The sequence below is a fragment of the Fundulus heteroclitus genome, chromosome 4 (assembly GCF_011125445.2).
Source record: "Fundulus heteroclitus isolate FHET01 chromosome 4, MU-UCD_Fhet_4.1, whole genome shotgun sequence".
Taxonomy (NCBI): Eukaryota; Metazoa; Chordata; class Actinopteri; order Cyprinodontiformes; family Fundulidae; genus Fundulus; species Fundulus heteroclitus.
The window spans coordinates 13624597-13649904 of record NC_046364.1 but is presented as its reverse complement, the minus strand read 5'-3'; the positions used below and the strand labels follow the sequence as shown (position 1 = coordinate 13649904).

General features: G+C 37.3%; 1 protein-coding gene across 1 annotated transcript in view; it reads right to left on the bottom strand.

Annotated features, from left to right (window-relative positions):
• Nucleotides 1-406: 406 nt before the first annotated feature.
• Nucleotides 407-25308, bottom strand: part of LOC110369531 — a 61985-nt gene continuing 37083 nt past the window's right edge. Inside the window, exon 3 of the mRNA XM_036136083.1 lies at nt 407-443. The gene's annotated coding sequence lies outside the window, so the exon portion shown is untranslated. The remainder of the gene's footprint in view (nt 444-25308) is intronic.

Below are 25308 nucleotides of genomic sequence, written 5' to 3'. Positions count from 1 at the left end.
AAAGCAGGACTTTCAGCTCTCATGATAATGTGAAATCAGCTCCAGGTTGGAGTTTGAAAAGCAGGAAGTTTCTTCACCGTGAAGATTAAGCCTTGGACCTTCGTTTTATATAGTTAGGGCAGGTTTGAGTGACCCTGAGCCATCAACTTAGTTATGCTGCAGTTCGTCTATACTGCTGGAGGACATTCTGTGATTCACTAAGCTCCTCTCTTCAAATTGTTGTTAACACTCTTCATTTATGTACAAGACATCGCTAACGGTAATTTAGCTCTTTTTTTTCTTTCTCCATCGAAGGCTTCTTTACTTATCCTTGTTCATGTCTCTGTCTTGTTGTTTCACAGACTATTCAAAGCCGATGGCTGCCCTCTAAGAGTTTGGTTTTCATGGATTTTGTCTTTTTCTGATGCAGTTCTCTCTGCCCACTCCGGCCAGCTACCTTGTCCCTGCCAAGAAAAGATGAGTGGCTCAAACTCAAGATTTATTCTGTTTTATTTTTTTAACTACATACTTTTAATAAAAATTATTATCAGCATATCAAATAAGACTTAAAAATAAGTGTTGTGACCTGTTGTGTAGACCTTGACCTCACCTTATTTGGTAACAAAAGCTGTGCATTGGACAGTGATGACGAAATTTAATTCCTTATTATGTGTCGACACCCCTTTAAAAATGACAGTTAAGATCTGTATCTCTCTTGGTTTATGACATCAAGCATTTCTGAAAACCTGACATTCTGTGACTCTGGCTGTGTTGCAGGCTGGGTACCATAAATGTTTAATCTACTGAGGTTAAGCTGCCAATGATCTTTGGAAAGAGACCCTACAAGTTATATCCAATAAAAATGCATGAGAGTCTTCTGTGATTAAGAGTCAGAACCATTCATTATGCTGCTTTTATTTTTATTTTACAGAACCGCAATGTACAACAACCTTGACGGTCTGAGCTACTACCTTCTCTTTACTGTTGTGGTACATGCCAAGTCAGCATACAAATAGCTATCTGGACTGGGTTTTTATGTTTTACTTAGAAAACCGATGATTTAAAAATTAGGTCTCATGAGTTACTAGTATTGCTTGAATAACGAAAGGCATAATCTACATGCACACACATCAGTCTATGTTCAGATGGATTCCCCATGTGAGATGATTAATCATTAATGATTCAGTGTCAGAGTGTATTCTCCTCTGGTGTTCAACTTTGGCTTGACAGATTCATAACTCAGCTAAACTGATTCATTATTGCTTTGTGTTGCTCAGAGGAACAACAAACCGGTTCTTAGTTGAAGAGATAAAACTTAATGTTGACACTCTGAGTATAATAATCTTTGATATTTTTCATGCACATGTGGCTCCTTCATTAGATTGAGGACAAACAGAGAGGAGCAGGTCCCTGAGCTGAATTAGAGAGTACCCTGCAACGTGAAATCAAAATTCTGGTATTTTTTAAAACGTGCAAAAAGCAAAAGGCTATAACTAAGAAGGTTAGCAGAAACACTGACAGAAAAACTTTAATATTACTGTTTATTTTGCCGACTGAGATTAGTTTGTAATCCACAAGTGAACAGGGCCAACTGTCTCAAATCGTGCTTCTCTCAAAGCAAACATGTGACATCTAAGGCTGGGCTCACCAGATTTACTGACAACCCCAGTGAGGATGTGTGAAGAATCTGAAAAACAAATTAATTTCTTATCTAAATCTTAAACTGAAAACCTTTCTACACTATTTTCTTTTACACGGTAGGCTTCAGATTTTGTGTGCATAGTGGAAAGATAAACTTGCATCATCATTCAACCCTCGTTTACAGTTTTACTTATACTTCTGTTTAAATGCTGCTCTGACTGTAGATATTGGTTTGTTTAAATGAGTAACTATGCATAAATCAAAATAAACATTTCCTGTTTAAGGTCAGTTGTTATCACAACAAATATTTTTATTTGCTAAACGCTGGAATAATCAGAGAGAGATTTATTTAGAGTATACCTAAGTACGTATTTCAAATGCAAAATCACCGCATGGTAAAATTGCTATGCTTTTAAACAACTTGAGGAAGTCAGGATGATTCTGTCATGGCTGTGACAGCTACTGATAAGTTATCTTACAATATCTAAGTCAATTGCAGGCAGTCGCTGTGGATGTATTCTTAAGCAGACCTCAAACACACTGCATCCATGTGTGACATCATGCAACCATCAAAATCAATCAGATAAGATACCAGGAAGAAACGTTCGGAGTAACACATGTCTGGGTCAACCTTAGATAATGCATTAAGATGGCTAAAAGTGCCACGTCCATCTGTTCCAAAAGTTATACGCAGGTGTAAACGGCACAGCAGTCAGAGAGTGCCTTTGTCCACAGTAAAATAAGACATGGCTGAGAGGCCACTGAGCGAGGAAGAAGCCAGTCCTGTAAAAGCAACAATTAAAAGCCAGAATATAGTTTACAAATTTGGCCACAATGACCTTTATTACACTTGTCGGGCAAAGGGGGAAGCTTCCAGGCCTGAGAACACCTCCCCATCTGTGATGTAATGGGTTTACTTCATTATGTTATGCTGCAGGTGAGACTGAAGCTCTTCAATGTGTTGGCATCATAAGGAAAGAGCCTTATGTGGAAATAGTAAAGCAACATTTGCAAACAAGGCAGTCTACAAACCTAAACGTGTTACATGCTACAACTGTCTGGAGAAATGAGAAAAGAATCCCTAAACTCTGGTGAGAAGCTTGTGAAAGGATACCTATTGCATTTCTACCAAATGCTCATTAACCATACGTAAAGTTCTGACTCTATGGAAAATAATCGAACAGTCCTAGAGTACTGTCCCTCAGTATTTTGGCATCGACTAATTGAAATAATTCTGGTAATTGTTACGGTCCTCAGACAGGAAAAGTTTCAACTGGGAGAAAAAAAGGGAATGTGTCTTTTTTGTGGTGTGTGTAAACATCTAGCTTCAACTTTATCTTCTTGTGGCCATTTCCAGACTTTTGCAAACCAAAATCTGTTTTCATTCGCATGCAACCTTGTCTTTCTTATTTTTGGAGAGAGGCTAATATAAATCAGGCATAGTCCAAAATCATCTTCATGCCGAAAGAAAAAAAAGAAGTGATGTGGCAGATGTTTTTTACTTGTCCAAAAGATCTGAGGCAGCCTGGCTTCTGTGGTGATCTAGCTGTGTATACTAAAATATGTAGTCAGACAATGCTTGAGGCATAAGATTAAAAGTTTCAGTTTTAATCTTGATAGTGAGATTTGAAGACTTTTTACACAAAATACCGAGGGTGCTGTAAATGTTTGTACATAATACATTATGATACATAGTAATCAAATAACTATAGATTTATTAATAAGAGTTATCACATGTAGTAATCTTTAAAAAGCCAATATTTTATTTCTTTTTCTTCAATCACAGCAAACCCAGCACTACCATGAAATGATAGTGCTAAAAGGAAACCGGCAATTATTACCATTCCCGGGTTGTTGTTATGGAATAAAGATCAATGCTCTGACGAAAAAGGTGCCTCAATCTTATCATACGATTCCATGTTCGTTCGTCCTTCTGCAGGTTAAATATCCGAGGGGCTGTAGTATTTGCTGCACTCAAAAACACTCTGAGAATGCGTTTAGAATGGATTTTCTTTGCAGATATCCCTCGGACCTAAATTTGTGGACTGGTAATGATAAAGCAATTCTTTGTCCTGCGTCAATATCATAGCTCCACAGCTATCATCAAAGGCTTGAAGGGGCCTTGAGTATTGCTGTAACTGTGCAACATCTGTGAAAACGATTCCTTTGTGAGTAATTTACCTCTATCCATGGCTCTATCCATTTTTAACAAACCAAGATATGCTTAGCTGAGATGGCAATCTCTGAGATATTTATCATACAGCGAAAAAGAAATAACGTGTGATCCTCTAATCAGATTGTTTCTTACTTACTCCCTGCACCTGCAACCTATTATATTCCTCCATTGTGTTTTTTTTTTGGAGTTTATGGCTAATGCCAGTGGATAGCTATAATGGGAAGTGTCTCTAAAACTGTGATGCTTCACAATACGATGGAGGATTTTTGTGTGAATGCTCCGTGGGGGTGTAACAAATCTTTGCTCTTCTATGTGCGACAGCTTAAGGGCCACAGTCATTATCTATAGCCTTTCCTTTAAGAATCTGGGGCTGCCCCGAGTCTAATGGAAATCAGTTTTTAAAATAAAGAAAAGGCAGGGAGGGAGGGCGGAATGATGGTAGGGAGATGTCTGATGGAAAATAAATAAATAAATTCCAAGTTCATCATGCAAATTCATCCTCCCAACCGTGGCACATTCTTCAAAAAGACACCTCCTCTGGAGAGAGGGAGACACAGTCTGATAAAGAGACAAATGAGCTTGTGATCTCCATACCAACCTCTTTCGTGGTACGCTTTCTTCAGCCCATGTGTGTGTGTGTATGTGTGTGTGTGTGTGTGTGTGTGTGTGTGTGTGTGTGAGTGGGAGACAGAGGAAAGGCTTGGAGGTGGGTGGAGTTAGGCAGGCAGCTGGAATGGGGGTTTTCGATGACCTTTGCAATGATGACAAGCATGTCTAGAAACAAGACTGTGTATGTAAGCTTTATTTAACTTTAAGTGATTACAGCTGAAAGGGAAGGCAAGCTCATAAAGAGTTGTGCTGCATCAAGAAATTCTTTGTGTACCCTGTTTTACTCTGGCGGGGAACCGTAATTATGTAATTACACAATAATTACACATAATTATGCGATGGTATACAACACAATAGAACAAATTTTGTTATTGTGACACAAACCTTTGGCTTAGCAGACAAATCACGAAAAGCCAAGGCTACTTACTTATTAGTGAAGCATCTAACAATTATTTTCATTACAAAGCCATGGACTGATTACTATTTTAATGAAGTGATTAAGACTTTAGTTTATAAAATGTCAAAAAGACACTTTGTCTTGGGATTTCACGTTCCAAAGACATTCAAAATGAAGCCTGAAATGCTGAGCCACATTTCAGAAGCAGAGCCAAGCGTTTCCTCGCTGCAATGTCTAACACGTTTCCCCCTCTGCCTCTTCTCTTTTCTGATAATGTATTCAGATATTCCAACAAGGTGATACCAAAATTGCCTGACATTCCCAGATTTATTGCTGTATTTTCTCATTATTGCCAAAGAAATATACAGAGATTCTCCCCCATAAATCATATTGAGAGAGCAGCGCAGACACTGTTGTGTTTAGCCCATTGCCACCATTTTCGGATTAGAAATAAATTGCTGGCTCATTTTCACAAATGAAACGAGGGCCCAGTGCTGGAGCTACGGCGTGACTTTTTCAACAAAGTGTTTATCAATGGATGGATTTCTTGAGTGTTGCTGCTACATGAGGATCAATTACTATTAGCTCTTCTTGGGTTTGACAATGGACTTAGATACTCCTGCATTTAGAAACATTTGTTTCCTCCCCTCTTTGTCCCTGTATTTCCCAAGCGCCTCATTCTAGCATTAGGTTGGGAAATACACTTCACTGGAAAATACTCTTTAATATAATACAAAAGAGAAGGGTTTATGTATATATGTCATGGTAATGGAAATGACATACATTTGTGATTTATGGGCCACTCATGCAATGAATATTCTCAAGGCCATACGCAGCAAGGGACTTCCTCATTTCCTTTGCCTTGTGAGCATGCAAAGTATTACATAATGGATAATAAAAGACATAAACAGAATTTTATATGCAAAGTCTAAATGTTTATTTTACATGGGATTAAAATAAAGGCTGTTTCTGATTTAGAGTTAGGTTGTGTAGCCTGGGTCTTTATGAGTTATTTTGCACAGCATGGTGGTGATAACACTGCTCAGTGGAAGACCTTACACGCTACACACGAGGTGTCATTTTTGGTGTTAGAAAACAGATTTAGACTCGATTGGGCTGTGACCTTTGCAAACACTGCTGAGGGCAACGGATCAGATGCAGACTTTTTTAATATTTATGGGTTTTTTTGATGCCACACAAGGTCAAAGCAGATGCGCTTCTTACGCTTCCAAGATAGTTCGAGCCTTTGAGTCAGAGAAGATGTTTTGCCATTTAGAAATCACTTTTTCATGTTCAAAGTCAGAGCATCGCCAGTAAGGGTACTGAAGGGTAGTGGATTTTAGGCAGTCTGCTTTTACCTCGGGGACAAGAATGTTGACTCTAAGTTTAGGATCGGCCTGTTTGCTCTGCTATCGAGAGCTTGCATCTGATATTACTATTTTGTGATGTTGAAAGCTTTGGTGCAATTCTGAGCAGAAGCTCGGTGGTTGGCTGACGAATTGGAGTTACGTCTGATGTGGCGAAACATTTTACCTCCAGTTAAAATGTGCAAGACACAGAAATGGTGCATATACCCAAAATACAGCAATGTCCTTTCATATTGTGAACGAACACTGACGATTCCTCAGGCCTTTTTGAACCATACTGCAGTTCAAAAAAAAAAAAAAAAAATATTTGATAATACTGCAGCCCACATTTTATGACAGTCCATGTTTTATTACATTATACTGTGTTGGTTGTGATTTTGACACCTCCATCAAGCACTGCACATATGAATCTCGCAAAAGTTCCTTTTAGAAATTTGTGAGACAGAAAACTTTAGAATACTTTGAGGTCCATCTTTTTTCCCCATCTTTCACAGCCATTGAGAACTATATCAAGCATTCAGCTGCTTATTCAATTGTTATAAAGCAGCTTTGATGGTAGTAAGACAACAGGTCTTGAGATAAATGCGAACAGTTTAGGATTTTGTTGGCTCATTTGGAATGCTGTAACAACATGGAGCATTATTACCTTTTATGCAGATATAATAGCACCGTATGTAAGTAAATGCAGTAAATATACTGTCGAACGGCCTGATGCATCTCAATAATCAAGGTAAAGAAATCAAAAAGTTGAGTAGGTCCTTTGGATGAGTTCTTTTTTGAATTGTTTTGTCTCTTTTCCAAGAGACTTCTTCAGTATGAGGATGTGGAGGTAAACTCCTTTTAACTTCCTTATAACCAGTACATTCACATAGTAGATTAATAGTTTTCCCCGCTTTTATCATGAGGCGGTTCCGTCAGCACCAGTCCACAAACCCCTGTGTCCACTTTCTCAATTTTTTTGTCCTCACTTGTGATGAGGCCAACTATTGCAGAGTTTTCGAAGGGTTTCTGAAGAAGGCAGCCTGGGGAGTTGATGAAGAAGTCAGCAGTGTAGAGCGTGAACAGCAAATGTGCCAGCCCAGTTCCCTGCAGCAACCTCCTAATGAAGACCCGCCTGTCAGAGACACAGCCCTGTGTCTTCACAGTAAGACCACCCGCAGTTTGGGTGCTGCAGAAGCACCCTTACTGGGGCAGGTGGTGGTCCACTCCTGGCAGCTCTTGCTTCGCTCTTAGATGTCCCGGCTGGATGGTATCAAAGAACATAATGCTCACAGTGCTTCCAGGCTTCTCCAGGTGGATCAAAGCTCGGTGTAGGAAGTAGATGATAGCATCATCCACCCCAATACCAGGCTGGTGGTTGAACAGCAGCGGATCTAACGAAGAACTCACAAGGGGCCGAAAACAGTTGAGGACCAACCTCTGGAGGGTCTTTATCGGAGGCGAGATCAGTGCTACCTGCCTGTAGCCACTGAGGTCCTTCGGATGTGTGGTCTGTATTTCATGATCTTTCAAATAAGAGAAAAGAATAAAGGTTCTCAAAAATACAGCTTACTACTGCAGCTTCTGTAGCAGATTATTACCTGCAGGAGCCCTCAAATTACTCCCTCGGCGAAAATATACCAGTAAATTTCATGTTACCTCACTGGCCTCAGTTTTAAGTATCCATTGCGTGAAATAATGCATTTGTTTGGGGCCTGTGGTAGATTTCTTTGCGAGTGCTGAAAACATCAGGGGAACATAAGAACCAGTGGGAAAAATTCCATATAATTAATTTCTTTTCGGAAATCAGAGCCTCAAATTGTGTTTTAGATTTGTTTTATTGAAAGCTCAGAGGAGTATGATGCTGCTCTTCCGGACATAATAATTAGAAATACATTATTTGGTTAGGGGCATTTTTGAAGGACATCTTTGTAAAATGTTGAATTAAAATATTATGCACAAAAGTGGATAAAAGACATTAAGTGTTTCTCTGTCTGAATTTACATGGGAAGAGGTAATGGGTGCCGGAGCAACAATCTGGAAGCTTGACAACTTCTGAGGGTTTAAAGGCAGCCTATGTTCAAACAATGGGTCAAGGCTATCCTAAGACTTTCTGTTTAACTTACCAGTTATTGTTGAAAAAAGGAAAATTCAATTACCCCACATACACGGCAGTTGATTTACCCAGACAGATAAAATTTTTTCCACTTTAAGCAATGTTTTTCTGCATACAATCAAATTATATTTCTGCATAGAATCAAAGACAGTACAATTATATTAAGTTCAAAAATTGTTTACCAAACAGATATCTTATTTTAAAGGTGCATTTATTATTGGTATGAATTTTATCGTGGAAATATGCACACACAGTGCTGTAAAGGAAGTTTGCAAAAATGTTTACTTCATGCATGCACGCAGTGCATTCACTGCCTTACGCGGTTGGTTAGCCATGATTTCCATCCGAACATCTCCCTCATTAAATGTATTTTTCCTGCTTAGCTTGCAGCTGGGTTACACCTGGATGAACATAGAAACAAAACCATAACATAACACTCCTTCCATTCTAGTGTGCAGCAAAGCATATCACCTTTCTATCTTCCTCACACTTCATTCATATCTGGCCTGAGATAATTTTCCAGTCTTCTTTTGCTACAAAGAATACAGCTCTGAGCAGTACAAATACCTTAAGCGATAGATTCTAAAAAAAAAAGAAAAGAAAAAAAAAGGGTTTAATGGCGAGCCAAAAGATTAATGTGACTCTTTTACTGCATTGTTTTTCTAAAGGGAAAAACAACAACAACCATGGTGGTCTATTTTTTGTGTGTTTTTTACTCAAAGCTAATGCAAGGCATTACTCTTCTTTTCTTTTACCAGCTGAAGTGATTCAGTGCACCACGGTCCAATTCCGATTTTGAGAGAATTTAGCCACCAGAGGTTACTGTGTGATGGATAGGTGCCATAGCTAAAAGATATGACTTCAGACTGGTCGCAGATAGGCTACAACTTTATTCCAGTTGTAAAAATGTGGCCTTTACAACCAAGACAGGTACTTCATCAGTCACTGAACTGTAACTGCTAGATACAGCAGTTTACCTGCAGCTAAATTATGACTTTATTTTCATTAAAATCAATTAAATAAAGATCTGCAATAAAAAAATACTCACAGAAAACCAAAGTGATTTGAGAAACCACTGAAACAACTGGTTATGTCCTGTACTTTAAGAACAACACTGTCCCTGTTAAAGACATATGTTAATGTATTATTACATTACTTACACTAATTTGTTGATGAGTACAAGTGAGATTAGTCATCTTTCATTTAAACACATACATCCCACACACCTATAGTTATCAGCTCCAAGCACAGCCAAAGTCCAAATGATGTACAATTATTTTTGCCACATTTTTAGAGTGCTTGTCAGTGAATCAAACCTACAATCATTGTTTATGTGCATTTGGGCAAAAAGCAACACCCCTAATTTACCTCTGTATATATTTGAAAAATTAAGACAATTATGTAAAATGAGGTAAAGGTAATTAATTAACAACCAGTTAACAATCAGAGCTACAACTTCTTCACTAATGCTTTCGGTTGTGGAAACGGCACTGACAGGAACAGAAGTTAATTTGCTCTTTTCTGTTGCTATCCCTCGTAAATGATTAAAAACTACCCATTGTTTTCATTTATTAGGGCAAAATTTGTTATCCGTGTGCTTAAATATCCTATTTCATCCTCCAAAAGCTTTCTGTTTCCTTATGTTTCTGTATCTCCATTTTGTTTGCACTAGTCAAGCTGGTGCAGTGATTTTATTCTGAAATACACCGGGAACTTGGACCTGATTATAACTATATTTCATTATACTTTTTCAAATACAAAAGTATAATACAGGGAGTTGTGACCACTGTGGGGAGGATGAAACGGTAGAACTTGTTATATTGGTATGCCTGAAACACAAGCATGTATTAGGCTAGAATTTGAAAAGATTAAATAAAGGTTTAACATAATAGGCACATTGTAAATTAACTTATAGAGCAAACATAGAAGTTTATATAAAAATGAATAATAGAATTAGATCTTTCTAGCATGTGTACATACATATATATTGAGGGAAATTTGTTTTGATCACATAATCTGTTTTGATAAAATACTAGTTTAAGATACAAAACTAGGCTACCGTGACTGCAAGATTAACAACTAAGCCACACAAAAAAAAACCCTGCATCTGGTTTCAAGAATTATGTTTCAGAACTGGCACAGCTGGCAGGACAGAAAGAAAAATGAAAAACAGAAAGCAGACGTGACCAAACAATAAGAAAACTCTCAAAATATATGTCTCAAGTTATCTCTTTTACAAATCTATGAATTTAAAAAATTACAAATCAAGAGACTTTTTAGAATATTTATGTTAGATCAAGATTTAGAAATGCAATAGAGCATCACAAAATGCAAGGGCAGTTTTTCAAAATCCTAAGTATAAAATTAATGAAAGGTTTAGTATGTGTATCATGTATGCTGCTATGTAAAGGTCAATCCACTCTTTGATAAAGGAGTTTTGGCTGGAGAGCTAAAATCTAATTATTTATGATACTGCATAGCAAAGCAGCATGCAACTTAGCTCAATAAAGAAATGAACAACATTTTTTTTAATGTTAGAGCCCATAGAAATCAATACTGTTTTCAATAGGGATGTGACAGTGGATATGGTACACTGTATTTATCCCCAAACTGTCATTGTAGGGATGTTAAAGTTCAGGTTAATCAGTCAAACAAAGAATTAATTGGTCAGTAGAGTTCACTAGTCCAATTATACACATATTATTATTACTTGCTGTTGTGTACCATCAGAAGTAGGTGACACTTTAATTATGGAGCACTGCTTTCACTCTAAAAAAAACAAAACAAGACACTGTAGAATAAAATACCATGTTAACATGTACATTTTAAAAAGAAAGCCAACAAGCAGATACAGCAAACAGGAATCCAAACAGAGCAAAAGATCAAGCCGGGAACAACAAAACAGGCCAAAATGTCTGGAGGGTCCCTGTCAGGAACGTGCAATAAAATTAGCAACATTGTTTATGAGGAAATAAAGTCCAATTTATACAAACCCCTCACCTTTTTTCAGTCTGAGTAAAAGAAAAAGGTAACAAACAAAATTTTTTGAATTGAATTTGTGTCTTTGATTGTTATGCTAGGTTGTTCATAATAATTAATGTATACCATTAATCAGAGAGAGAGAGAGAGAGAGAGAGTCAACATTTTTGTAGCAGTTCATAGACACTAGATGCCTTTATTCTACCATTTAAAAAGATCTTACAAGTTCTGAATAGGATTTAGTTCAGATGAGGAAGATATCATTGTTCTTTAATCTTGAACAACATCTGTTTTAAGATGTTTCTGGACCCAGTCTTGATGGTTGTTGGTTGGTTCTTTAACTTATGTTTGAGCACTGAGCACCTTGTTCTTCTGGGAACTCCAGATAGATTGCAGCCCTTGAATAGGGCAACACTGAAGAAGAAGGGTTCCTGGTAGCTTCACGGTTGATTTTTGTCAAAGCATTGGTAGTTCATTTGCATAATGTTTGTTTTTTTCTCACCATGTTCCTTGAAGCCCTATTAAATATTTGGGAAAAACGCTTAATTGTTAGATTCAGGAAACATTTAACATGTTATGACTTTAAATAGAAATATATGCATAAAGTTGCTGACATGATCAAAATACTCACTTGACACATAGTTGTCCACACAGTGAAAGTATCCGTGTTTCTATAAAAATATATTTATGCATGAGTCAACAAATATGTTAGTCTTCTTATGGAGTTAAAAATTATAGGGATATGTTGTTAAAACTGGTGACATATTCCTTCAGCTTCCTCTTTGGGTTTATTGGCGGCGTGGCTTAATGGAAAGCATAAGGAATATCTAGTGACTGTAAGTCACATTTTTCACATTTACTCAACATAAACCTGAACTTCAGCTTCGATCTGACTGTCCTGCTTCTGCCTCAAATGTTTTTTTTCTGGCAATTGCTTCCTCTCTTGCTTTATTCCACCCCTTTATCTTGGCATATTGCTCTGCTCAAATCCCAGCAGAAGGAAACCCAAGGGCAATTATCCTCATACTTCTACATTAAGGCAATATCAAGTGTAAATTATATATTTGGAGCTAAGAAAATTTTACACTATGAATTTGTGTGTAGAATATACCCAGATCAGCCATAATATTATGATCTCCTGCTTTCTTTAAAACACCTTGGTTGAGTGGCAGATAGAAAGCAATAATTTGGACCTTGTTAGGCGTTAGTGAATTTTGTTTAGCAATCCTTACTGTTCCTTTCACAATGTTGTTTTTGTTACTTTTTTATTGCTAAATATTTAAACAGTTTGCAAATGGTTAGGTTGAGTGATGATTATTTATTTTGATGTCACTGTACTGTCATTTACTAATACTAGTACTATTATTATTGACTGACCCTAGCCTCTGATGTTGCTCATTTTATTTACCATTACTCCTTTCACTATGCCACTTTGTCTTTGTTTCTCTATGTGCTGCCCTGTGTCATGTGTCATGTTCAGTCTTTGTATCAATAATAATAATTTTATGGCCTTTCAGTGTATACCAGCCAACAGTGTGTTGTCAAAACCATTTAGTCTCAGTAGCTTTGTATAAATAATCACTGTTGCCTTGTGATGGCTGTATGTTTCACATATCCCTAAGTGCATGTACAGTTATCAATCATAGACTGCTGCCACAGCTGAGTATTTATAGTAAAGATTGTAATTATCGTTTGTGACTTAGGGTGTGCTCAGACTCTGGCATGAGGAGCGCTGGATCGAGCCAAGTTGAACTCTGAGCATTCAGCCATAAAGTCATTTGTTTACAGTGAAAATCACATCGCCAAGAGTTATTATTCAATCAACCCACAGTATAATTTGAAAAATCCGACCACAAAATAAATAAAAGTCCTACTAATCAAAGCGTTTCTCTGTCTTTCTGAAATAACCAAACCAAGCTTCCTTGTCCTGTAACAGCGTAGGTCATTTAGAAAATCCTTGATTTTGGATCCTTTTTGTCCTAAAACTTGAATTATGAAATGTTTTACTGCATGAGATTTCTAACACCTTTTCTTACATTGAAAATTCAAGCGGTGATAAATCACACGTAAAGACTGTCATGTAACATTTTTCAAATTGATCATGTACATTACAGTAGATGCACTACAGCATATATCTGAAAAGTGAAAAAGATCTGTTCAGGAATTAAATGACATACTCGAAGAGACAACACCATTTCTCATTATTTATTGAAAATGTCAGAGTGCAAGCGTTTAGAGTGCACTCAATGAATCTTTGCTTGTTTACAGGAACACTGAAAGATATAAAATCAGTACACATTCGTGCTAGTGCACAACCCCTAAAAAAAATCACATTAACAGTCTGTCTTTAGTGCACAACTCCCCCAAAAAAATCACATTAATGGCCTGTCTTTGTTGTTTATTCAGTTGTAACTGACACCTATCTGCATTCTGGCTTCTTCCCATGCTTGCAGGCATCACTGTCCCAATGAAAATACAAATCTCTCCTTAAGATGCTTTTCATAAACCCTCTAAGACTCTATGTGATTGTTGCTCTATTATTTCCATCTATTGATAACTATTTAATGCCCTGCTGAATGTCATGCTGCAGGATTAGTCTTATCGAATTCTAGAGCATTGTGACTAATGGGTACTTTAATCTACTGAAAAAAAAAATACACAAAACAGCAAGTTATATTCATTAATCCTTGGAGCACACGGTAATTGCTTTATAGATACATTAGGGGCAGCATTTTAGAACCCAGTGATGAAGTCAGGAGCCGCATTAGGCATAATTGAGAGGCTGAAATAGCGTTATTGTGTCTGGGCCTGAAAAAACCCTTTCCATGACGTCAGATTGAATTTTCATCAGTCCAAATGTAAATATTTGAACTAAGCATCTTATCTGCAGTTCTTAAAGCTGACAGCTACAGTGGCTTTTAAAAGGGTGCACACACAGTTAACATACCAGTTTGACGTGACGTGAAAAATTAAGACACTGATAAGAAAATTATAAGAAAACTCCACATTTTGTCTACATTTAATGTGTCATGTGTCCTCTTCCGTTTAACTAAAAAACTAAATAAATTTGTGAAAATATATCAAATGTTACTAAAGACTTTGTAGCCTGGTTGCATAAGGGTGCAAACCCTTATCTTAAAAATCTATTGAGACACCTATTGATTTAGCTTCTGTGTTCACCTAACATTATAGTGAATTTGATTTAATAGAAACAAAGTTCTAGAAAAATCTTCCTGACGTTTGCTCATTTGCATCCTTTACCTAAAGCCATTGTTCGCAGATAGGTAACAAAGGCTCCAAACTGTACAACTAATACTGTTGTAAAAAGTTAAAATACCTTGAAATATACATGACAACAGACAGAAGGAGAATGCCAACAGGCAGACGACAACACTTAAGGAGGTGCATTCATTTCTGGTAAGTGCTGGTTGTTTCATACTACAGTGAAAATGAGTGGTTAGAAAAGTCTTTGCATAAACAACAAATCTAAACTGCATCAAGAAATGCAAAAGCTAGCTTATGATTGTGAACCACACGGTTGGAAACTTTACTGAATCTTCGTACCTTAATACTAAGGTAAGATTAGCTGAATACATCTCTCCTAACCTCAAACAAGGTCTGAATCCTGAATACACGGAAGGGGGTGCTATCCATGTGGTGGATTTTTAACACACAACATATACTATTTAACCCATGGGCGCTTTATGGTTTTGTCGGCTCCTACTCCCAGATGTGTAAAACGTTTTGTCTGAGTATAGCCCACGCCATCCATACAATATTGTCAAGGCGAGTGAGAATGAGGGGGTGGGGTTATGTCTTAAGAGTACGCTCTGGGAGATTTTTATTTTTAAAAGAATGGACCCTTGAATGATAGATTCTGGTGAGTTTTGTGGATACAAATGGGCAACATTCAGACAGCAGATGAACAAACCCAATATGCACCTACATTATAGCAGATTCTTTTGGGGAGGCTTCAGGGCCCCCAGCTCTTAGGACCTGATCAGCAATCCACCCCTGCTTTTAACTATAGTCACTTCACTGCCTGCCTGTTGCTCCTACCATTTGTTCACAACAACAGCTACTAAAGCTGTACAATTTTGAATTACGGAATGTAAGTCACTTTCCATCGATAAGAGTGATAAAAATGATTAAAAGAACAGTAACACTTTACTTGAAGGGGGTGACTTAAGTGTGCCATGAACCTATCATAAACATGACATGAGTGTATCATGAGCGTTAATGACACTCTTAATGGTCATGACCGTTGTCGTAAAGTGTCATTGAGTTTTTGTAATGTCTGTTTCCTAAACAGTGTCAGCTTTTACATTACAAAATCCCAGTGACAGAATGCTGATGACTTCTCTCCACTGCATAGGCAAAGATGAATGGGGGCTTCTGTGCCCGACTAATTTGTCCCTTTTGGATTTAACATGGTTACATTTTTTTTTATTTTAACTAGCAAAAATCTTAGCATTTGCATATCCTTTACAAAGGAAAGTATAAAGCAGCAGCAGGAACTCAAGCACTCAGCCTAGGAGTTTATTACTTTCATTCTCTGTTAAGAACTTTGATATAAATCCACATGAGAATGTCACTCCACAGACGGTGACTAGAGGGGAAGAGAGTACAGTATGTACTTCAGACACGGTGGTTACAAAATTAGACTTGAAATGATGAAGTTATTTTGCATAGTCTGTAGACATATCCAAAAAAATCCCCAATCAGAAAAAATAAAAAATAAAAACATTACAAAAATCTAAATCCCAAAGACAAGTGAAAATAGTAATAGCTTGCACAACCCTAATGACCTCCAAAAATCCACAAAGACAAGCAATGTAGACACTTTGACAGGTATGAAGTGTGAAAACTGTCTGATTAAAAGAGAGAAACATTATGATTTCTTGAGTATTTGTTCTTGTTTGAAAATCAAAATATGTGTTAATAAGGGACAAAACGTTGAACTGAATTTCAAAAACCCTTTTGTTATTCTTTTCTGTGTCATAAAGTCTTCTGTGGGGCTTTGAAGAGAAAAAAAATTATCCACTACTTGTCATCTTGTTTCCCCTTAATTCAAGGTGCAAATGCTTTCTTACTTATTTTTACTTTTCATTTCAGTGTCAACAGCAAACAGGTATGACAGATGCAACTATTTCATCTTTTTTGTTTAATTTAGACCTGAAGATTCTTCTGTGCTTATTTTTGACATTTCACCATTGTGAAATCTTAAAACTTAAAGGTAATAGTTGCTTTATTTTCAAACTATTCTTAATAAACTTGCAGGCTACCCATAACTATAAGGATATATTAAATCAGGTTTACTTTTTTACACAGCTCTTTGAATTAGACTGTGTGTGTATGATCACATGTGCGTTGGAAGCAGGTTGAAGACCCTTAAAAAGTACAGCTTTAAATTGAATTCAGTATGCAATGCAACCAGTGAATGAAGGAAGAATGAGATTTCTAAACTGAAAAAAAGAGACTCCCACACAGGAGTCTTTCACATATGGCTGATTGCTTGGGTTGTGCATTGTTTTTTTTTGTTTTTTTTGATGAAGCGATTAAATAAATAAACAAATAAAAAAGCAAGATCAATAAAAGTGTTCTTGCAAAGTGGAAGTTTAAAACTGACTTTAGTTATTGCTATATGCGGTAAGAAGACTAATGGTGATGAATGGCATTGATTAATGTGAAGGTAACCAAAACAATAGAATGCTCTGCATAAGCTGGACATGCTTAGATGAAAACTAGACCAAAAGACAGCAAAACCAGAGTAGAAACAGCTTGAAGGTATAAGTGAATATGTGCTCTCAGGCCAGAGTCTGACAAAACAAGACAGAAGCAGACCAACTTGTATTATATCAGGAAAAGAATGTGGAATCTCATGCGTTGTTAAGAAATAACATCAATGATTATTTCTGACTGAAACCATGCAGCAGTCAGCAAACTCAATTCTTGACATTGTTGTTGAAATTTTTAAAAGTAGTATGCTCTTATATACACACACAAGTTTTTAAAAGTGAAAGTTCAAAATTAAACCAAACTCACCAACTAACTCTAGAATATCCTGGTAATTCTCATTATTGGCCCTCTGAAAATATCCTGAAGCCTTTAACGATCAATACCCACTGTGGCAAAAACTTGACATCGCAGGAACTCCAGTAAACACATTCTTAATCAGAATTTTGCTATCCTTACACTTTGCCTTTTTATTACTTTTCCCCTATTATTTTCACTTTTTCCATGCCTTCTTATGTTCTCTGTGACATGTTTTTTAAAGGCTAAAGCCAATTCTAAATACAACTGACAGACTGCTGAAAACACAACAAACACAGTGGATCCCAGAGTCAGTGCATGGAGAAAAGCAAAGATATAGGAAAGTACATCAGAATAAAGCTTGAATAAGAGGAACATTTGTGAAACTTGTTAATAGTGTTTCTATAAGGGTTCTATTGCTTCGGTTCTAAGTCCTTAACGTTGATGTAATCTTTTAATTTACTTTGCAAGCTCTGATCCTTTCACTCAGCATTGTACACACATACAACAAACCAACGTGACTTGTTAATATAATGCAGACATGCACCAGAAAGCCTGTGCAGAAAAAAGCTAACAGCACATGCATGCGAATAAAGTCTTAAAACAATGGATCTATTTCAACAGAAATGTAAAATAGTGCACTAAGAAATTTTGAATTATTATAAGGAAAAGACAAAATATAGAATGAACACATTAAGCCAGTTTAGGTGGATTGGACCTGAGTTGCATCTCTATACATGTATTGCCTTTACATTGTATTTACATTTGAAATGCATGACATGGATTTCACCTTCCTCATGGCTACACTTGAAGAAGAAAAATGCAAGGCTGAAGACAAAGTTGTAGCATGGAGCGCTATTGTGCATCACATTATTATGTCTCTAATTCCTCCTTCTTTGAGCGTGGGTAGGCACTAAACTACATTTTCCAAGTAAGCCGTATGTGGTTGTTAGTCTTCAGAGGAGAGGAGGCCTTAATAGAACCCCTGACCTGCATGGTTTTCTATCTCTTAATGAAATATATTGCACACACAGTAGGGGATGCACTTAAAGTGAAGTGCACCCTTCAGAGTAAAGTGCTCCCTTTGGCCAGAACTAAACTTTTTTTTTTTCCTTTTTAAAGACCATCATTCACCAGTGGATATTCTGCAACAATAATATTTTTATTTTTTTTTATTTCTGGGGATATATTCCAGAAGCTGGAGTACAGTGACTATTCGTTCCAAAGAATAAAGCTGTCCGTACATGAACCATGTACATAATGCAAACTGAATCCTGATAAAAAATGAAGATTATATTGGACTGTTCGTGGTTAAATAATGTTAAACATTTAACAACCAGTTAGGCTTCGCTGCCTTTTTTCCTCCACTCACTGTAACGTATTTAGTGTTTTATAAGTCCGTTGTTTTAACAACCACATTTTTGCCATTTTCTTATCTTCAAGACACATAAATGAAATGAGCACAGATAACTAGAAAAGGGAGCCAGCATGGATGGTATGGAAGTGATGTTATGCTACAGCAAGAAAGTCCCTGAGTTGAATTTTCTCTGAACAGGAGCTTCAGCATTAAATTTGCTTGTCATTTGGCTTTCTGTTGGTACAAAGTTTCCTGCTGACATAAAAAAAAACATCCCTGTTTGTGTAACATTTTGTTCTTAATGAATTCTATGAGTAAGAATAAGTACTGTAAGCATGATTGTTTGTCTTTTCGCCTTCTGTGCTGGCCCTGTCAAGGATGTTGATACACTACTGAGTGCCTTAATTATCTAATTATGTGACCGTTGCAGCTCTACAGAAAATGTTATTCTGTACTCTATATGTTGAGATAGAAGCACCATCTGGTCTATGTGTGAGTGACTTATTGGTTAAATGGGGTTGGTCTGGATAAATATTCTGGAGGAGAAACCAAAAGGAGAGAAAGAGAGCTGTGGCTGGAACAGTTAATGTAGAGTTCTGCAGTTACAGCAAAACTGACAATAAAAAAGTTTCCTGAGATTTGCTTAGGGTGTTTTGAATAAGATTCCACAGCTGACTTTGACCAGTTTCCTAGTCCCAAATATTAAACTAAACTAATTCATAGAAATTTCTGAACACATTTAGCGAATCATTGTCAGGGTTTCAGGAGTCAGACTGAGGCGCACAGAAGAGGTCGGGAGTCACATGATGAGTTCAGGATGATTTTAATGACAAAACCAGGCTGACAGGAATGACCAGGAACATGGCAAACATAACCAGAACAGAGTAGTATTGCGGATGAAGATGGAGGACCCGACAATGCGTCTGACGGCATGGACTGAACTTAAAGGGGAAGAGACGGAGGGAAAGAATAGCATGATAATTAGGCTCAGGTGAACTGAGGGATACACTGAGGCTGAAGGAAAGGAGGGGTAATGACCTGGCCAGAACCTAACAGGGGATAGAGAATGGCCTGACATGGAAGATACTTAACTAAACTGATCTAACAAATAAAAGACTAATAAAAGAAGTAAACTAAAATAAGGGCTGAATCAAATCATAAGAATGTCTCAAACACAATGCTGAACAGAAACTGAACTAAAGAAAGGCAAGCATAAAATAAGGATCTAACAGAACTACTAAATGATAAGAACATAAACTAATAACTTTAAATCCACAAGGAAAACTAAACAGGTAACACAAATAAGGACCTTGGGATTGACAATACAAAACAGTAACGTAAACAGCGACTGCAGGATCCCCAGGGAGCTACCATAAGTAATCACATCCCTGGAGATCCTCACAAGAATGAATCTTACAAAGTCAAAGAAAGACACTTTCGAAAACAGTCCAAAAAATGTATTTAGTAGACGGTGAAAAATTTGGAAGACACTACTAATGTTTTTTTGTGCCCTTATCTGTTTTGGTTAAAAGTGTTAATCAATTGATTATGATTTTTACCATGATTTTAGACATTTATCCTCCATAAAAAATACTGAAACACCAGTACCGAAAAACAATTTACAGCATTGGCGCAAGTAGGATTCTTACAAACCATAGCTTGGCTAATCAAATTATCCCATATCATGACGGTATCGTAACGGTATCTTTTTCATATTTCCTTTACAGTAATCTGATCACAAATAAGTAACTAATTTAAACCTGAGTTACAAAGAGACCTTTGTCCACATATAAAGGTGCACTAGATTATAAGGCGCACTAAATATTCTTCCCAAGTGTGTCATATCACTCCCCCCGTTCCCATACACAGCTCTCACCTGAGAGAGAGAGAGAATGTAACTTTTATATTCAATTAACTTACTAGGTTTATTGCTGCTAGGGTGTAATCCAGGCGCAGGCTGCCTAAAGACTCCCACATATCCGGGGCATACTGTGTGCATACTGTGAGCTTGGCGGACTCCGCACTGACTCAACTCGGATGTTTTACCCTTCATAGTCGAGAGTACTGTTGCATACATTTCTTGTGGCAAAGTCTTACAATTCCCACACTTTCTACCAGTGGGACAAAGCGGTGGAACGGATGGTAAAATCTAGAGCCGTTTCTTTTCCAGCAGGCTCCCACCTGTCAGTGAGAACAGAGACTTCCACCGGGTGAACAACACTCCAGTATGTGGGGTCCTTTACATAAATGCACTTCTAGTTTTGACATTACTGTCAGGCAGTCTTGTAGACAGCCCAGGGGTCCGATCAGGTAATGCCACAGGGCACCGTAATGCTCCAAATGTCCACTGAGTCCTACTTACACATTTTAACAGATTTTTGAGCCCATTTTACCACATAAAATTGATCAGTAAGTATAACTTTAATCATATACAAGGTGCACCGGATTATAAGGCGCACCATACATTTTTGAGAAGATTTAAGGATTTTAAGTGCGCCGTATAGGGCGAAAAATACGGTACTCCCTGAAAGGGAGAGGGAGAGAAGACGAACAAACTAGCAGTGTCTGCCAGGAGGACAGAGTAGTTGCTGAACTACAGTGCCCTGTTTCTAACATAATGCAAAACTAAACTGTACTGTTATATAGAATTAAATTACCTATCCAGCTGAAAGCCTACAAACTCGGAATCTGTTTTGAATCCCTGCTCCCATGTGAATTGTCTCCACTCCACCTGGTAATAGCTGCGCCAATGTCTCATTTTCTCCTGGTTGTTACTTCTTTTTTATTTTCTTGGTTATTTTCTTTTCCCCTCTCGCTGTGCAAAGAGTATGCATGGTCTTTTATTTCAACAAAAAATGGATATCAGAATTATCTACAGTTGTCATTGTTTTCTACTTCTCCTCCACCAACAACAACTCGTTGATATACACGGAAAACATGTAAGGCTGACAAGTTTGTCCCCTTTTGGCTAATATAAAAAATCGTGGCGAAACATGGCATCTTCCATTAGGTGGACTGCCACTTATATATTTATAAACTACTCATTCTAAGCAATGAGAACACTTTCATTTTTGATGCGATTGTTGTTACACTTTGGCAAAATATGTATTTATGAAAGCAATACTGTATGCTAATAAAATGTCTAATTAGTTACACACTGTCTGTTTAAGAACTGTAGCAACACAACTGCTGAAGAAGAAAAAAAAACATCTGATATTTAGTTTCTGCTTAGACTCTTGTACAAATTACTAAATAAATAAATAAAAACACTTTATTTTTAATGACCTTTCTTGGGAATTTAATATCTCGCTAGGCAAACACATAATATTTGATCTCATTTTATTTCAATTTTTTAAGCATATGAAAAACAACCCTAGTCAGGCCAGGTTTCAAATTTCATATAACTAGTGTATGTCAAAGTACAGTCATTATCTATTTCAAAGACAATGAGATGCAAAAAGGAGAAAAAAACTGCCTGAAATGATCATGTGTTAAGCCAACCATCCTTGAAAACTGCCCATTATCACTGAAATGTGTGTGGGTGCAGATTTGTCCACCATTGTCACACTGACAGTAAGGCATCTCAGGCTACCCATCCACTGTCTTTCATCATGTCACACTACATGGGATAAAATACCTTATTACTATCCCCAATGCTCACTTTGTGCAGCACACACCGCCTCCACTGATATTATGTAGGCTTGGGGCCACACAATTGAAAAAGGAGGGTCACCTTGACTGATGCTTGAACAACAAATAAATAAATAAATATCAAATAATATAGCCTCCATGCTGTGTAAAATAATGGGCCGCTACTGAGCTAATTTCATCTTTAAAAAAATCCGTTATGGAACAGCATGTTGCTCTATTTTGTCATTTAGCTTGACATTATGGAAGATGGATATAATATTATACGTTATATTTTATATACTCAGCGTGACTTACTGAGTTCTCCACACTGCTCTTTATGCCTTTACTAAGATTCGATTAAAAAGCATGTGCTTGTCATTTAGCAGGCAACAAGATAGAATGATTGATGTAGGCTTTCAAAAAAACTAACATTAGGTTTAAAACAAAATCTCCATTATAATTTACTTTTACAGGCTACATTCACCTTCCACTTTACAGGTAGGCTATGTACTTTGTGTTGGTCTATCACATAAAGACTCAACAGAATATGCTGAAGTTCATGGTTGTAACATGACAAAACATGGAACAGCTTACGGGGCATGAATAGTTTTCGCAAGATATTGTACATCCCTGTAAAATGATTATCTGAGATGAAGCGAGGGCCTCTTTTTCCCCTCACATGCCTGCAACCCCCAAGGTATTTGTAGAAATACAAAAAGGACATCTGCTCTCCCACCATGCTGATCAATCATGATGAATTATTACAACAGTCCCTCTCACTGTGCAAAATGCCAGCCAGTGCAAACACAATCCATGCAGAGTAAAGAGATTCTTCAAGTATTGAAATTATTCCCACACAGCTACATTTGAGATTAATCTGTAAAGTGGACATTAACAGGGGTTTTATCCACTCATACACATTACAATTTTTTCTTTCTATTCTTCAAGTGTAATTTCAATCTCAATCAACATGACAACTGTCTGCTCAATGTACAACCAGCAGCACAAACATAATCTAATCAATCTTATGATGTGGCCATTTGTATATTAGTAAAACTAAATGAAATAGGTAGATGCAGTTATAAATGTGTAAGTTTTTAAACATTACATTGTTTCCATTGTCTCTGGTGGCCAGAGTAGAGCACATATTGGAAATAGATGCCAAAAAAACTATTAACTGGGAGACATGTTTTATTTCAAATCCTTGAACGTATAGGGGATGATTTTTCAGGAACTGTAAAAAACAAGACCATCTCACGTGGTCTTTCGCCACCGAGTTGTCCACCCATGGTTTCTGGTTAGGAAACACTGATTGTGATTGTGGGTAGGACAGCATCAGTGCAGAAGTGGATATAGGAAAGCACAGATGATGTGTAGCTTTCTAAGTCAGCGCCCTCTTTAAATACATCCCAGTCAGTGATTTCAAAACAGTCCTGTAGAGCTAAGCAGGCCTCTTCTGTCCAAACCTAAATGTTTTTTGTTTTTTTTATCACCGGTCACTTAACTGCAAGGTATTCCAGGTCAAATAATGTGAACTGTAATGTAGCCAAAGAGAATTTTTGCTGCGGTAACACACGGTGACAAATGAAATATTCCTGATTCCTGACTCTGGGCCTTCTCTCTATGAGCTTAGTCTCCTGAAATGTTTTTTCCAACTGTCCTGAAGGAGTTCCCAGAGGTTGTAATGAAAAAAAAGACAAATCATTGAATGAGAAGGTGGGTCCAAACCTTTGACTGTAGGTTATCTGTAACCTACAATGTATGGTTATCTTCTTCTTTCCTCTCTCATCTGTGCCTCCTACAATCTGCGACCTTTAGGATTTTTTTGCCCATGTCATGTGGGTCCAGTGTGAGCATCTGCCGTGGAACCCCATCCAACTGGCAAAATATTACATTAGCCTATAAACTCTAAATTCAAAAGGACTTGCAATATATTAACCAGGTAGTATTACACTACAAACAGTCATTATGAATATTGTCCACATTGATATAGCGATGACAATATATATTTGCGATATATTGTGCAGCCCACGTCTTGTGAAAAACAAAGCCCTGCCATATAGTCACCAATGCTTTCTCCATCCTTTCTTTGTCATGTATTAAGCTTGCCTGGGGTATGGGTACAGTTACCAAAATGATGCTGCATTGTTCTCTCAATGACTGACAAGTTCCACCACTTTTCTGGCCGTAGGTCTTTACGAGTCTGCCAAGCTTTTTCCTCCAAGACAAAGGCAACCTAGAGAACCCTCTCTTCTGCTGACCAGCCAATAAATTATGAGGCTGTACTTGAAAGGGAAGGTTCCTGTCAGTTTTTCCACAATATAACTTGACACCGTATCAAACTTAGTTGAAATCCTATTGGGGGGTCTGTTGATGCGATGAGTTCTAGGTGTGGTGACACAGGGTTGCTTTTGAGTGAGACAGTTTGGTAGCGCTCTTTCATAGTTCTGTTTGTTGAACAGGTCATGCTAGCTCCATTAGCCTTGTCAGTAAGAAGGTCCTTGATAATGCTGGTCTGGATACTTCCCTCCGTTATGTTTCATCAGTCACATGCAGCCCACCACTAAGCTCTTCTGAGTTTCTTAGCATGACAACAATTATCATCCCACATTGGGTAATTTTATCATTGTTCTCGTTAGAAGTGCCTGCATAACATTACAATTGTAAAGTGCAATGCACCATTTGCACCCTCCTACCTACACCACACAGGAAACTGCTTGTATTAGTTTTCATCAGTGTGGACATACATAGGTTTATAGGAGGCCACTCTGACTTGATTTCAACATAGTCTTCAACCATACACAACTGCTGCCAACTGTAACAGCAAGTTAAGCTTCAAACATTAGCAATTAGTTTATGGCATTTCTTAAAGCACAAGAACAAGGGAATATACATATTTAAAGAGCAATGCATGCCAGGAAATTTGTTCTTAGAACACCTAACACGTTATGTAAGATCAGCACTGGTAATAATGTCACTCAGTGTTACAGATTCATTAGCATTTTACGGTTCTAATTATGTTGATTCCTTGTATTGTGTTCATAT